Here is a 14,720-nt window from a genome sequence, read left to right as displayed (position 1 = left end):
CAATGAAGCACAGATAGACATTCTTCTGGTATTCTCTGCTTTCTGCCTAGATCCATCTAACATTAGCTATAATATCCCTAGTACGATGACCTCTTCTAAATCCAGGCTGCACATTTGGCAGTTCTCTGTTAACATATTGTTCGAAACGATTTTGGATTATTTTCAGCAGAATCTTGGGTGCATATGATATCAATGATTTTGTTCCATAATTTCCACACTCTGTTGGGTCACCTTTCTTTGGAATAGGAACAAATACCGATCTTTGCCAGTCAGTTGGCCAACTGGCTGTCCTCCAAATTTGTGACACAACTTAGTGAGCACATCCAGGGCAGTGGCTGTCTGTTGTAATATGTCAATTGGTATGCTGTCAACTCCTGGAGCCTTGTGTTTTGCCAATTCATTTAGTGAAACTTGAACTTCCTCCTTCATCACCATAGGCTCTTGTTCATATGTTATTTCATGAAATTCCTCTGTGTCAGCCAATTTTTTTCTGATACAGTGACTCTGTGTACTCCTTCCATCTTCTTTTGATACTTCCTGGATCATTCAGTAATCTACCCAAACTATCCTTAAGTATTGCCACCTGTGGCTTGAATTTGTTTTTCAACTCCTTCAGCTTAAGAAACGCTGAATGAGTTTGGCTCTTTTGATTTTCTGACTCCAGCTCTCTGCACATTTCATTATAGTATCTTGCTTTGTTGTCCTGAGCTGCCTTTTATAAGTTTCTGTTCAGCTCTTTGATTTCTTCCTTTAGCTTTGGCTACTTGGTGCTCTAATGCAACAGAGTCTCATTTGACATCCATCTTGGTCTTTTCTTCTTCTTCAGTCTTTGTAAAAGGCTATTAGATCATTGAAAGTTCAGACTAGTTACTGTCAAGCCAATATTAGCAGCCTCTTTTAAAAGAACTCTAAATTTCTTGCAAATCAAAAGTTTCAACTGCGAAAAATTAGGACATTTGAAAAAAGAGTGACTTAAAGAGAAAGGTGAGATGGAGAATGTAGAGAAAAGATTCACGCGTCAGAACATTGTAGAAAATATGGAAGGTATCATTGAACTAAGGAATGTAGATCTTCATTTGACAAGTGGGGTGCAACATCACAAAATCCTACTGTATCAACTTGGGCAAAAAATATGATGCTGAATATAAGTTACATTTCAGCAAGTGATTAAGAAAAAAAGAGGATTGTTAGTAGTAAAAAATGTAAATTTAATCTTTTAAGAAGAGGATTATGATATTAGGGGCAATCTATGCTGATCAGGTATCTGAAGTCTCGACATTGTACCTGCAAGCTTGGATCTGCTGGGGGAGAAGAAGGGACCTGAGTGTGGTACTGCTTGTGAATAGGCTTTTGAAAAAGCATAGCTGGGCGTGGCAATGTTCACCCTTGTGCTAATTCCCTGTCATGCATCATGGTCTCTTGTCACTGTTATGTGCCATCACGTTGCCTGCAACTCATAGCCACCCTGTGTTTACAAGAGTTCTACACCCTGCTCTAACCTGTGACAATCTCATTTTCTCTGACACGCCTATCCCCACTATCCCAGTTACTGAATCAATCCATCTCATGTCCCTCTCCAAGAACTGGTTCTTCCTTGCAACATGTCCAAAGTATGGCAGATGAAGTTTCAGAATCCTTGCCTGGAAGAAGATGCCTGAACTAAGCTTTCTATGATGAATCTTTTTGTTCCCCTAGCAGTCGATGGTATATTCAGTACTCTTTTTTAGCACCACAGCTCAAAGGCATCAATTTTCTTTCTGTCATCTATAGTCATTGTCCAGCTTTCTGATGCATAGAAATTAATTGCAAAAATTATAAGCTACACAGAGGGGAAAGGGGGCCATGGTGACATAGGGCTGTGAGTGTCTCCCTGAAAGAGCCAGAGGGGATGAGAATAGCACAGCGCCTTACAGCCCAGGAGCAGGAACTAGATGAAGAACACGTAGCCCAGCCTCATGGGGTTTCTAGAGCCACAACATCAGCAAGAAGTTTGTCTATTTATTGCTGACTCACAGCTGTGGTACTGAGAATGGGATTTATTAGGGAAGTAAGTTGGAGAGTAAACGAGACAAAGAAATATCATCCATTGCAAGCCCAGATTTCAGCCCAAATTAAAAGGTAGAATGCTGAGTTACTTCAAGCTCTCGTTTTAGCTCAAAAGTCAAATCCAAATCATCCTGAAAGGTTTACCTGAGAGTGGTTATTAGTCAGCGTCTCCTTCAAGCATCAGGTAAGAACAGAAAAATCTTTCACTGTGGCCTTTATCTCATATGCCCTCTGTTTATGCCTTGTCACAGTTTCTCTCACAGCAATGCCACAGTCAGTGTCTCACTGTCACTATAATCTTGCTCCAGGATCTGTAAAGTCTTGCTACCAGAAGTCTTGCCCTTGTCAAGTCTTGATGTCCGATGTGGGAAGCACTCTTTCTCTTATCCTCGTCCCACTGCTGATTGTGATTTACAAGACCATGTGTTTGCTGTTAATGCAGCTGGAGACCAGAGAGGCCAAAGTTTGTTGGCTAAAAAAAGTAAACTTAGAGGCTAGTACCACTATCACCTATAATGATGGCATTGACTCTCTGGAGCCCTGGCTCAGGGCCCCTGCTGGGGTCCACTGAGACTCATGTCTGCCCTACCACAGCCCAGGGCCTTTCCTCTGAATAAGTCACCCCTTAGTAAACTCCCATATCAGCATCTCAGAGCGCCCGGGCTCTTTTCCTCGCTCTCTTAACGCCTTAAGACAAATAACAAGTTACTAGTCCATGGCCAGATACGTGTTAATCCCGATACTCTCAGAGCTCTGCTTTGAGTCCAGCCCTGAATGCATCCAGCCAATGCCTAAAAACCAGCAGGTGTCTAATCACCATAGGTGAAGAAATAAGCTCATCCGTACAATCATCCATCTGTAGGAGCTGTGCTGCCAACACAAAGGCACGTGGTTTGAGTCATCCAGCTGCACCTTGAGAAAAAGATGGGGAAGCACGTCCTCTAGAAAGTCGGCTGTGGGATGGTTCCAACTCATGAGTGTGAAACAACATACAAGACAGAGCAAGGCTCAGATGTGTTGTTCTTGGGGTCACCAAGAGTCATACTCTACTGGACCCACCTACCAACAACAGTCTTTCAGATGTGACAGCCAGGCCTATCTTGATCTGGAAGCTCTGCTGAATCCTGTCCACCATGGGTGACCCCCTGGTATTTGTGTCAGTGACACAGCTTCCACCATCATATGGAAATACAAGCCATGACAGCAGGACAAACTGACAGCCTGGTGATGGACGTGAGGATGGAGCAGAACGGGAAGGGCCTTGTTCTGCTGTGAACAGGGTCACTATGGGTCAGTGTCACCTCACCATCAACAGGATACCAGCTATGGTCAGCCTACAATCTCCAAGCCCACTGCCCTCAAGGCTCTACTGACTAATCCACCCTCCACTGAACATCTGAGGTTGTAAATCTTTCTGTGAAGAGACTTCCCATCTTTCTCCTGAGGGGCAGCTGGTGAGTCAGAATGGCTGATGTTAGAAATAGAACTAATAACACATTAAACCGTCAGAGGTACCAGGTAATTTTCCGAATGGCTAAACTGATGTTCAAGGAGACATAGAGGGAAACAGGGTAACAGGCACCCGGTCAGGAGGGACATAGGTGGGTGTATCTTGATCTGGTCAGTTTTGTGTTGAAGTGTATGACTGGGTTTCTACTTTAAAATGAGTGCCTACAGTGAAAACATGACTGAGTCAGGTGTCCTGGCTGGGAAGTGAATGTAGGTCAGAAATCAATGCTCTTTCTATGTTGTCGTCATCATATTGTCAGTCAGAACTTACCTATATCTGACTCTAGTGAGTTTCAGAGGCATAAAGTCACACGAGATGTGACGGTCTGTTGTTCTCTGGTAGAGTAGCTATTAGAATTGAACCATATGCCTTCTGGGTTCGAGCTACATGCCTTTGGGTTGACAGTGCAGCTTCTTACCACTAGGCCACAGAGATCCCCTGTGGCAGAGGGGAACCCCATCACCGATGCTCCTAGAGTAACCACTGAAGAGGATGGTCCAGGCCAGGCCCGGGTTCAGGGTTCACATGGTCACTGTGAGTCAGACTTGCCTTGTGGGCACCACTATGGGAGCAGATGGGCAGACCTTTCTCCAGGGGGGCCACTGGGTCGATTCATTTCCCATCCTTTGCTTAGCAGCCAATGGCATCACCTTGAAACTGCCATTAAGTGTCCTGTCCCCTCCATATTTGTACCCATATCTGCATCTGTAGTGACAGGCTGAGGCTGTTGGTGTTAATGGGGAGAAAACAGCCTCATTTTCCCACGGAGCAGCTGGTGTAGTGGAACCGCCATCTTCACGTCAGCAGCCCGGTCTCCTCACCCCGTATTTCACCTGCTTCTCTGGAGTTCTATGTATCTGTGTCTGTCATGGCCCCTGTCTATGCCTTTTCCCACCAATAAGATGGGGACAGTAACCCTGGCCCTATAGTTGCACATTCTGTGAGTGAGTCTGTCCCCATTTTACACCTAAAGTCCAGACTTAAACTAGGGGTCAAAGTAAAAATCCCAGGTCAAGCCCTGCTTGGGAAACCTGTCTTCTTGCTATCACAGGGCTCTTCGCAACTTCTCTTCTAAAACATTCATCTTATCCAGAGGGTCAAAGATAGGAATAGCTTTTGAGTCACGCCGGTGTCACCTGTGGCTGAGAAGGTGCACTGCAGACTCTCTGGCCAGGCTTCTCTTCCTGTTGCACAATGTTTAGATACGACAGAGCACCCATCTGGAAACTGACTCTGTCTAAATAAGGCTGAGGATCCTGCAGCTCAGATTCTAGACTCTCTCTGGGCCCGGTGTCTTGGTGAGGAGAGGCTGGAATGCCCAGAGGGGCGGAGTGGAGGCAGAGAATGGAGAATTGGGGACCCTGAGGCATGTGCCTCTCCAGCAAGGGAAATACCTTGGTGGGAAAGCCAAAGGGTCAGGAGAGTCAGAGGTGAGGGTGAGGAGAGAGACAGAGAGACACACCTACAGAGACAGCTTTGTGATTGTTGATGTTAAGTGTTTTAGCATCAGCTCTTATTCATAACAGCCTCTGAATAATAGATCTGAACTCTGTCCTACCCTTTTTCATCATCCACCACACACCTGAGCCCATTGCTGCAGATACTGTAGCAATCTGTCTCATTGAAGGTCTTCCTCTCTTTTTTTGCCACTCTACATTTCCAAGCATGATGTCTCGTTCCAAGGAATAGCCTCTCCTCACACCGAGTCCAAAATATGTGCAATGCAGCATCACCATCTTTGCCTCCACAGAGCACTCAGGCTGTTCCTTCTGAAAGACCTGTTTGCTCTTTGACAGTCCATGGGATACTCTATTCTCCAGCACCACCACCAACTGTACCAATTCTCCTATCATCTTTATTCAGTGTCCAGCTCTCAGATGCACAGCAGGTGATTGAAGAAACTGTGACTTGGATCAGATGCATCTTAGTCTTTAAATTCACGTCATTGACTCCTCCTCCTCCTGGTAGGAGCAAAGCATCTGGAGCGGGCTGGGACGGGGGGAAGCCCAAGAAGGAAAGTTGGGTTCAATGCCTTTTGCTCTGACCCTAGTGGGCACTAGGGTGCCCACCCTTTTTCTATCTGACCCTCCCCTCCCCCTTGTCCTGGGGTCACAGTGCCACACCCACCATAATGTAACTCAATGGATCCCCTGGACTCTCTAGGAAGGAAACCTCTCCGGAGATGATCCTCATTCTTCAGTAATTTAGTCAGATTGGATGCTGAAAATTCTGTAAAGTGGTAACACAGCATCCTGAGAGCAGAAGGATCGACTCTTGTGTTGGGTTTTCTGTTTTCAGCATACAAGCAATGACCCGTATGGCTTTGTGGAATCTCAATGTCACAGGGATACAGCTGCTTCCTTAGCTGCTATGGATGGGAGAAAATCTTTGGGGAAAGAAGGTCAAAGAAAACTGAGCAAAAACACCAAATAGCCAGAAAAATAGACACTTCCAACCATTCCATGTATTTGTTGGCGATCTGAGCCCAGGAATAATGACAGAAGATATCAAATCAGCGTTTGCCTGTTTTGGTAAAATATCGGATGTCCGGGAAGTTAAAGACATGGCAACTGGGAAGTCCAAAGGCTATAGTTTTGTGTCTTATTATAACAAACTGGATGCAGAGAACGCAATACATATGGGAGGCCAGTGGTTGGGTGGCCTGCAGATACACACTAGCTGGGCTGCTTGGAAATGGCCTGCCCCGAAGAGCACGCAAGAGAACAACACTAAACGGTCGTGGTTTGAAGCTGTGGAAACCAGTCAAATCCAAAAACTTGGACAGGCAACTGTGGAGGAATTGCTTCTGGGCTAACAGATCAGCTTATGAGACAAACATTCTCACCATTTGGACAGTGAGAGTTTTTCCAGTGAAGGGTTATTCAGTGGTCTGATTTTCTACCCATGAAAGTGCAGCCCATGCTTTCGTGTCGGTGAATGGTACCACGATTGAAGGGCATGATGTTAAATGCTATTGGGGTGAAGAATCTCCTGATATGACTAAAAATGTCCAACAGGTCGATTAAAGCCAGTGGGACCAGTGTTGCCAAGTGTAAGAAAACGCACAGCAGTACGGACAGTATATAGCAATTTGGTGGCTAATGCAGCCCTATGGAGTCTATGGACAGCTGTGGAGTCAGCCAGGCTTCGGAGTCCATCCATCACCTTCTGCTTGTTGGATGGGTGGATTTGGTGCTCAGCCTCCCCAAGGACAAGCTCCTCCCCCTGTAATACCTCCTCCTAACCGAGCTGGACATATAATGGCACCTTATCAAACAAGTGAACTGGGAATCTAAGCGAAATTGTAACTCCTGGTAGGCTTCCGTTTCCTGTGGCATTCTGAAGACATGAAAGCAGACTCTGGAAAAAAGGAAAATATTTATTTTAAGAAGTGAAATGTTTGGAACCTTTAGCACAGATTTGTTTTGGTCATGGACACATGCCTTCTAGTTCTGATTTTTAAGGCTTTGTTCATGATGGATATGAACATGATTTTTCTTTGTGTACAAAAACTAAAATAAAGTTAATAAAGAAAAAAAATTGACATCATTGCCCTTCAGTACTTTGAAGAGGTCTCTGAAACCAGACATTCTAAATGCTCTATATTTCACAATTTCCTGTCTGTTGGGATCAAGGGTGTTGACTGTGGATCCAAGTATGATGAAATACTTGACAGTTTCAGTCTTTTCTCCATCTGTCATGATATTGCCTATTGGTCCAGTAGGGAGGATTTTTGCTTTCTTAAGGTTGAGATGCAATCCATACTGAAGTTTGCAGTCTTTGAACTTCTGCAGCAAGTGCATCAAGTTCTTCTCACTTTCAGTAGCAAGGTAGTGTCATCTGCATAATACAGGTTGTTGAGGAGTCTTCATCTGATCCTGATGTCACAATCCTCTTCATAGAGTCCAGCTTCTGGAATAACGTACTCAGCATACAGATTGAATAGGTTTGGAGAGACAATACAGCCCTTACGCACACCTTTCCTGATTCTAAAGCATGCAGTGTTCTCCTGCTCTGTTTTGACAACAGCTTCTCATCTAGGGATAGATTTCATATAAACATTAATAAGTATTCTGAAATCTCTGTTTTCTCAAAGTTAGCCACAATTTATTGTGATCCAAACAGTCAATTGCCTTTACATGGTCAATAAAACACAAGCAGCCATTCTCCTGGTGTCATTTATTTCAGCAGGATCCACTTGGTGCCACAATGATCTCCCTGGTGTCAGAGCCTCTTCTCAACTCAGTTTGAACTTCTGCCCGTTCTCTGTCAATGGAATGTCCTAACCATATTTGGATGATCTTCAACAATATTTTGCTTTCATGTGATATTAATGATATAGTTCAGTGTTTTCTACATTCTGTTGGATCACGTTTCTTTGGAATGGAAACAAATATGGATCGCTTCCTGTCAGTTGACCACATAACTGTCCTCCAAATTCCCTGGCACAGACTGGTGGGCACATCCATGGCTGCATCTATTATTTGAAACATGTCAATTCGTATCCCACTGATTCCTGGAACTTTGTTTTATGCCAGTGCCTTCAATGTAGCATAAACTTCTTCTTTCATCACTATTGGTTCTTTATCATATGCTGTTTTCGCAAATGTTTTAGTGTTGCCCATTTCTTTTTTGTACAGTGAACCTGTGTAATCCTTCCACCTTCTTTTGATGCTTCCTGGATCACTCAAGGTATTTCTGATAGTGTCTCTCAGAATTGCAACTCAAAACAGCCATGCAGATACAAAGAGACACAGATCAGAGACAACAGAGAGATAGAAGGCCAGTCACAAAGAAGAGAGACAGACATGGATACAGAGAGACACTAATGGAGAGACTGAGATATAGAGAGATACACAGATAGATCTACAGATATAGAGGGAGACAGATACAAAGACAGGGTAAAGATAGAGTCAGGGGAAAGAGAGACACAGCAGAGAGAGAGATGGAGGTATAGTGGAAGGAGAGAGTCAGAGATCCAGGGTAGATCACAAGGAGACACTCAGGGAAGGAGACATAGGCAGGGATTAGAAAGACCGGATGACACACGGAGCAAGGGGGACACAGACACCAGCCCCCAACCCACTGACTCCTACTCATGGAGACTCATGGGGTTTTTACAGCTGTAACCTCTGGTGGGAGGACTTCTGCCCACCTATCAGTCAAGGATCAGTGAGTAGATTCAAATCCCTGACCTTTCGGTTGGCAGCTCTCACATGAGGCTCTTCATCACCTGGTTTCATTTTTCACCCATGGTATCCCACTTAAGGGCTCGGACCCACCACTGATTAGCCACGTCAGAGCTCCAGGCTATCATGGGGATGCGTAAGACTTGCTGAGGCCTTCGTGGTGCAGAGTTTGCCCTGGTCACCGTGGAAACCATGAGTTTAGAAGCTGGACACATGTGGATTTCTGACCATGGCTGTGACTCCCATCATCTAAAATGGAAAGATTCCAGAACCCCTAGGGGCTTTCTGCAGTGGTTGTTGGGAAGACAGGAAGGCTGGGGGTCAGCTGCAGTCAGTGCCATGTGTGTTAGGTGGGTGCAGTGCCCCAAGGAAAAGGTAGGAGGCTGTGACAGGGCTCCAGGGCTGCTCTAACAGTAATGCCACCCGTGGAGAGATGGAACACACAGGACTTTATTCTCTCGTTGCCAAAAGCCCGCGTTCAGGTTTGGAGAGGGTGTCCGCTCTCAGCATCTGTGAGCATTCCTGGGAGATTTCCAGGTGTCTGACCTCACTCTCTTCCTGGATCTAGAGGTTCCCTGTGGAGGACCTGTGTGCAGAGGCTCCCCTCATGACCCTTCCTCCTTGGTGGGACAGGTGTCCCCTCTCTGCATGATTTCTCTAATCTCAGGCCACATCTCAGGGAAGTCCCTGCCATCAGTCCAGGGAGTGTGAGATTAATGAGATTCCACCCCACCCTCAACCCATTCACACCTGATTGACCTGATAGTGGTGACCATTACATAACAGCTGAACTACCAAGACTCCTCACTCAGACAGGCTGACACATATTTCCAGTGACACAATCAATCCGTGACACCATATTTCTGGAAAATGATGATATTATATTTGTCATGGCTTTTTATTTTCCCACCTTCGTCTTGGTTTTTTTAACCAATTGTTGTGCAATTACAGTTTATCCACATGGCAGAGTTTTGAGTGCCCCTTAAATCTTTCCACACTGGTTTGTGTTCATTCAGAGGTGCCTTGGAAGACAGGCCTGGAAATGAACTTCTGAAAGTCTGAGCCTCTGAAAACCCCACGGAGCACAGTTCTGCTCTCACACACATGGGGGCGCCGTCAGCCCAAAGACAGCTGGTGCACAGCTCAGGTCACTGCTGATCCCGCTGGACACAGCAGGACCATGCCCTGTCTTCATGGTGCCCACAGAAGGACAGAGTGTTTTAACTGGACACCCCACACACACCCTGCACTGCTGCCAGCCAAACAAGGAACCATTCAAGTGTGCTCAAGTGCCTTAGAAGTAAAGCCTGGCAACCTACTGCCACAAGAGCCATCCATTGAAAACACAGAGGCACTGTGAGTTTGCAGCAACTGGTTTAGTCTCGGTCTTTTACAAATTCATAGTATCTTGCCTCACCCCACTTTCAGGACCTGTCTTGAATGCACACCCTTCCGCTTGCTCACAGGGGCTACCCAGCAGCTGGGCCACATCTTTGAGGCCGAGGACACAGCGATATTTCGACCTGTGTTTGCATTTGATGACAGACAGAGGGGAATGGGGGTGCTCACAGACTCTCTAGTCTAATGTGGCCTGGTGGGGTACATTCTAATTAAGATGTCTAGGAAGTGGCTCCATGGTGCCCCAGCCTGGTCCTAGGTGTGAATGGGCAGTGCAGACCATGGGGCCCGGAGTAGAGCTGATCCATGCAGGGCTCAGGTGGGCAGAGACACGGGGAGGAGGTGCTGGAACAGACCCCTATCAGGGGCTTCCTTTCACTGTCTTCAGAGGCCCTGGGAATGAGCCTCTGCATTTGCACAATCAGGCTGAGGATTCACTGCATGTCTTCATCCATCAGGCCATGGAGAAATGGGGATCAGAGGGCTTGAGGGTTCCTTCCCTGGACCCCCATTCATCTTCTTCCTCAGCTACAATCCAGCCAGCCCACCCAGGGGATGAATATAGAAAAGTCAACAGGCCACTAACTCTCTAAATATCAAACTCCCCAGATACAGATGGGGAGACTGAGGCCCAGAGAGCAGCAGGGAGCTGCCTACAGCCAGATGGGCCCCTTGTCCGGAGCCAAGAAGTGACCTCACCCCATTAGACTCACCTGAATAGCATTGAGCAAGTGATTCCGGTACAGGGCCACCATGAAATTGTTTTCCCTGGCAGCCTCTTGTGGGGAATAGAGGGGTGCTCAGGAGTTTTGACCCCAGAGACGCTCCAAACCCCCCTGAGCATTCAGACATCGCATTTGCCAATACACATCAGTGAAAACAGGAGAATGGCTGTTTTTGTTTTCCTGACTATGTAAAGGTAATTGATTGTGTGATTCATAACAAAGTGTGGCTAGCATTGAGAGGACCAGAAAATTCACAATATTTGACTATGTTTATATGAAATCTATTCCTAGAACAGAAACTGTTTTCCAAGAGAGCTAGGGAACACTGCATGCTTTAAAATCAGGAGAGGTGTGCGTAACAGCTGTGTCATCTTTCCAAATCTATTCAATCTGTATGCTGAGTACGTTATTCCAGATAAATGGAGAAAAAATGGAAACTGTTAACTATTTCATCCACAACCTTGGATTCACAGTCAACCCCCTTGGTAACAGCAGTTAAGAGATTGAGAGACATAGAACATTGAGAATGTCTGCTGTCAGGGACCTTTTCAAATTTCTGAAGAGCAATGATGTCAATTTAAAGACTAAGATGCACCTGATCCAAGCCCAGATTTCTCAATCACCTGCGATTCAGCTGAGAGCTGGAGAATGAATAAAGAGGATAGGAAAATTGATGCAATTGTGTTGTTGGTGGTGCTGGAGAAGAGTGCTGAACATCCCATGGACTGTTAAAGAACAAACAGGTCTTGGAGAAGGTGCAGGCTGAGTGCTCTTTGGAGTCAAAGATGGTGATACTTCATTGCACATATTATGGACATGTTGTATGGCAAGGCTATTTCTTGGGAAACGACATCATGCTTCGAAAGACAGACGGTCCGCAAAAGAGAGGAAGATCCTCAATGAGATGAGTTGTTACAGTATTTGCAGCAATAGTCTCCTGTGTGGAAGATGATGAGAAAGTGTAGGACAGAATTTAGCTCTATTATTCACAAGGCTGTTATGAATCAGAGCTGACTCTAAGGCATGTAACAACAGCAATAACAAAGTTGTCTCTGTAACTTTGTCTGTCTCTATTCTCCCCCTCCTCTCTGTCTCTTCTGACCCTTTGCTTTTCCCTCCCGTGGGTTTCCCCCCTGGATGGCAGGATAAAAGGACTGGTCTTGCTGGGAAGTCCATGCCTCAGGGTCCCCACGTCTCTCCGGCCTCTGCCCCACCACCCTAAACATTCCAAACCCTTCCCCACCCACCCACTGGGCCAAAGGGAAAGGCTGGTATCTAGGCTGCTGAACCTTCGGCCCTATTTAAAGGGAGTCTTTTCCCAGACAAGTGCTCTCTGGTATCAGACCATGCCTTCACTAGAGAGACTTGGCCAGAGAGTCTCCAGTCCACTCCTCTCATCCCCAGGAAGCGCCAGCATGGTCCCCTTGCTTCTCCTGACCTTAATCCTCCCGGCCACTTGCATATTACATGATGTAAGAGAAGGTGCAAAGATCCAGCTGGTGGGAAGGAAAGGGGTCCTCGAGGTTGGGCTGACCTGGGAGCTAGACTTTGACTATTAGACCTGGACATATGGTGTGGTACAGGGTGGACTCGCTCACAGAACGCAGAACATGTGCCTATTGAGCCAGAGCCACTGTCCCCATCTTATGGGTGGGAAAAGGCATAGATATTGGCCAATACAAACATGTAGAATGCCAGAGAAGCAGGTGAAATACGGGGTGAGGAGACCAGGCTGCTGACATGAAGCTGGCAGTTCACTCTACCAGTTATTCCATGGAGAAATCATGTTGTTTTCTCCCTCTTAACACCAAAAGTCTCAGGCTGTCACCACAGATACAGATATGGATACAAATATAGAGGGGACAGGATGCCTGGTAGTGGTGCTAGGGGATGTGCTTGGTTGCTGAGCAAAATTTGGGAAATGAATCCACACAGTGACCCTGCTGGAGAAAGGTCTGTCCATCTGATCCCTCAGTGGTTTCCAGCTGCCTTAACTGTACACACATGGTCTTGCAAATCTCAAACAGTTGTGGGACTAGGATAAGAGAAAGAGTGCGTCCATATTACACAACAAGACTTTAGAAGAGCAAGGCTGTGGCAACAATACTTGAAAGAGCCTGAGACAAGACCATAGTGAGAGTGAGACAGGGATTGTGGAGAGATTGTGACATTGTTGTGGAAGAAACTGTCGTAAGATAGGCCACAGTTAAAGGTTTTTTCCTGTTCTTCTCGGATGCTTGAAGGAGAACCTGACTTATAACTGCTCTGAATCAAATCTTGCTGGATGATTAGGATTTGGCTGTTGAACTGAAACCAGAGCCTGAACTAACTAGGCTCCGTGCCTTTGAGTTTGGGCTGAAACCTCGACTTGATTTGGGTGATATTCTTTGCCTTCTCTACTGTCCCACTTACATCCCTAATAAACCCCCTTCTCAGTAAAACAACTGTGAATCTGTGAGTTAGCAATGAACAGACAAACCTCTTCCTTCTGCTGTGGCTGTAGAAACCCCATGAAGCTGGTTTAGGGGCTCTTTATCTTCTTTCTGCTCTGGGGCTGGGAGGGGCTATGTTATTCTCACTCCCTCTGATTTTTTTTTTTCAGAGAGACATTCATGACCCTCAGCCCCCATGGCACATTCCCCCATCTATTTAGGCCATAGTGCATATAATTCTTGTTATCAACTAGAGCAGGACATGGACTAGATATGATGAAAGGAGAATTGATGCCTTTGAGCTGTAGTGCTGGGCAAGAGTATTAAATATACCACTGACAGCTAGGAGGACAAACAGTTTCCTTCTAAAGAGGGTGAAAGCAGGCTGCTCCTTGGAGGCAAGGATTTTGAAACTTTCTGACATATTTTGGACATGTTGCAAAGAGGGACCAGTCCTTGGAGAGGGACATCAAGCATCGGACGATCAATGGACTGCTCAGACCCTCAATAATATGGATTAATTCAGTAACTGGTATAATGGGGTAGGTGTGTCAGAGACAATAAGTTTGGCACAGGTTAGTGCAGGGTTTAGGGTTTTTGTATGTAATGTCGACATGAATTGCTCCAACTTGACATCACATAACGACAGTGATACATAACAGTGATTAGCCATGGAAGCAAGTCCTCAATAAGGCGGATGAGGCACATTAAGTTTTGCTTTTCAAAAAGCCTGTTCCCTAGCAGTCTCACTCACATGCTTCTTTTCCCCCAGTGCATACGAGCGTGGAGGTAACATGTCGATCCTCCAGGTCTGGACACATTCCCCAGCTCCGATTGACACCACACCCACTGAATACATCATCACATACAGGTCAGAAAGCCACAGGGGAGACCAGCCTTCTTGGGGACCCCGTAGTTCAGAGATCGGACTGGGTTCCAGTGCCCTGGAAATGCATCAGAAAAAAGACCTGGGGATCCACTTCTGACCCATCAGCCTCTCTGATCCTTTTTGGGCCTGTTCTGTACTGAAACACGTGTGGTTGACCTGATTTTATTCTGAGCTCATAAAACTTGCCATTGACGTAACCGATGCACAGGTCATTATGTTCCAAGGACATTTAAATGGATTTCAATAATTTAAAAGTGCCAGCTTAAAGCTCTGGGGGTGTAGTCCATGAGGAGTTGAGCTGTTAACTTAAAGACCAAGCCTTTCTGGAAGTTCGAATCCACCAGTGAGTGATTCCAAAGGTCAAAGATGAGCAGTCTCCTCCTATGTAATTTATAGGCTCAGAGACTTGATGTGGCTCCCAATTCTGAGTCCCTTCTAATCTCATTGACACGGATTGACACAGTGGGTGCAGCAATGGGTTCAAGTACAGCTGAGAAGTGCGGGTGAATGCGGACACTGCAGGGTGAATTG

The 14,720-nt window shown here is 45.9% G+C and overlaps 1 pseudogene; it reads left to right on the top strand.

Annotated features, from left to right (window-relative positions):
- Positions 1-6,852, top strand: part of LOC102864181 — a 16,866-nt pseudogene extending 10,014 nt beyond the window's left edge.
- Positions 6,853-14,720: the final 7,868 nt, after the last annotated feature.

Source organism: Elephantulus edwardii, unplaced genomic scaffold (genome assembly GCF_000299155.1).
Source record: "Elephantulus edwardii isolate Elephantulus edwardi_28Jun2011 unplaced genomic scaffold, EleEdw1.0 scaffold00374, whole genome shotgun sequence".
Lineage (NCBI taxonomy): Eukaryota > Metazoa > Chordata > Mammalia > Macroscelidea > Macroscelididae > Elephantulus > Elephantulus edwardii.
This window is presented reverse-complemented; position numbering and strand designations above follow the sequence as displayed.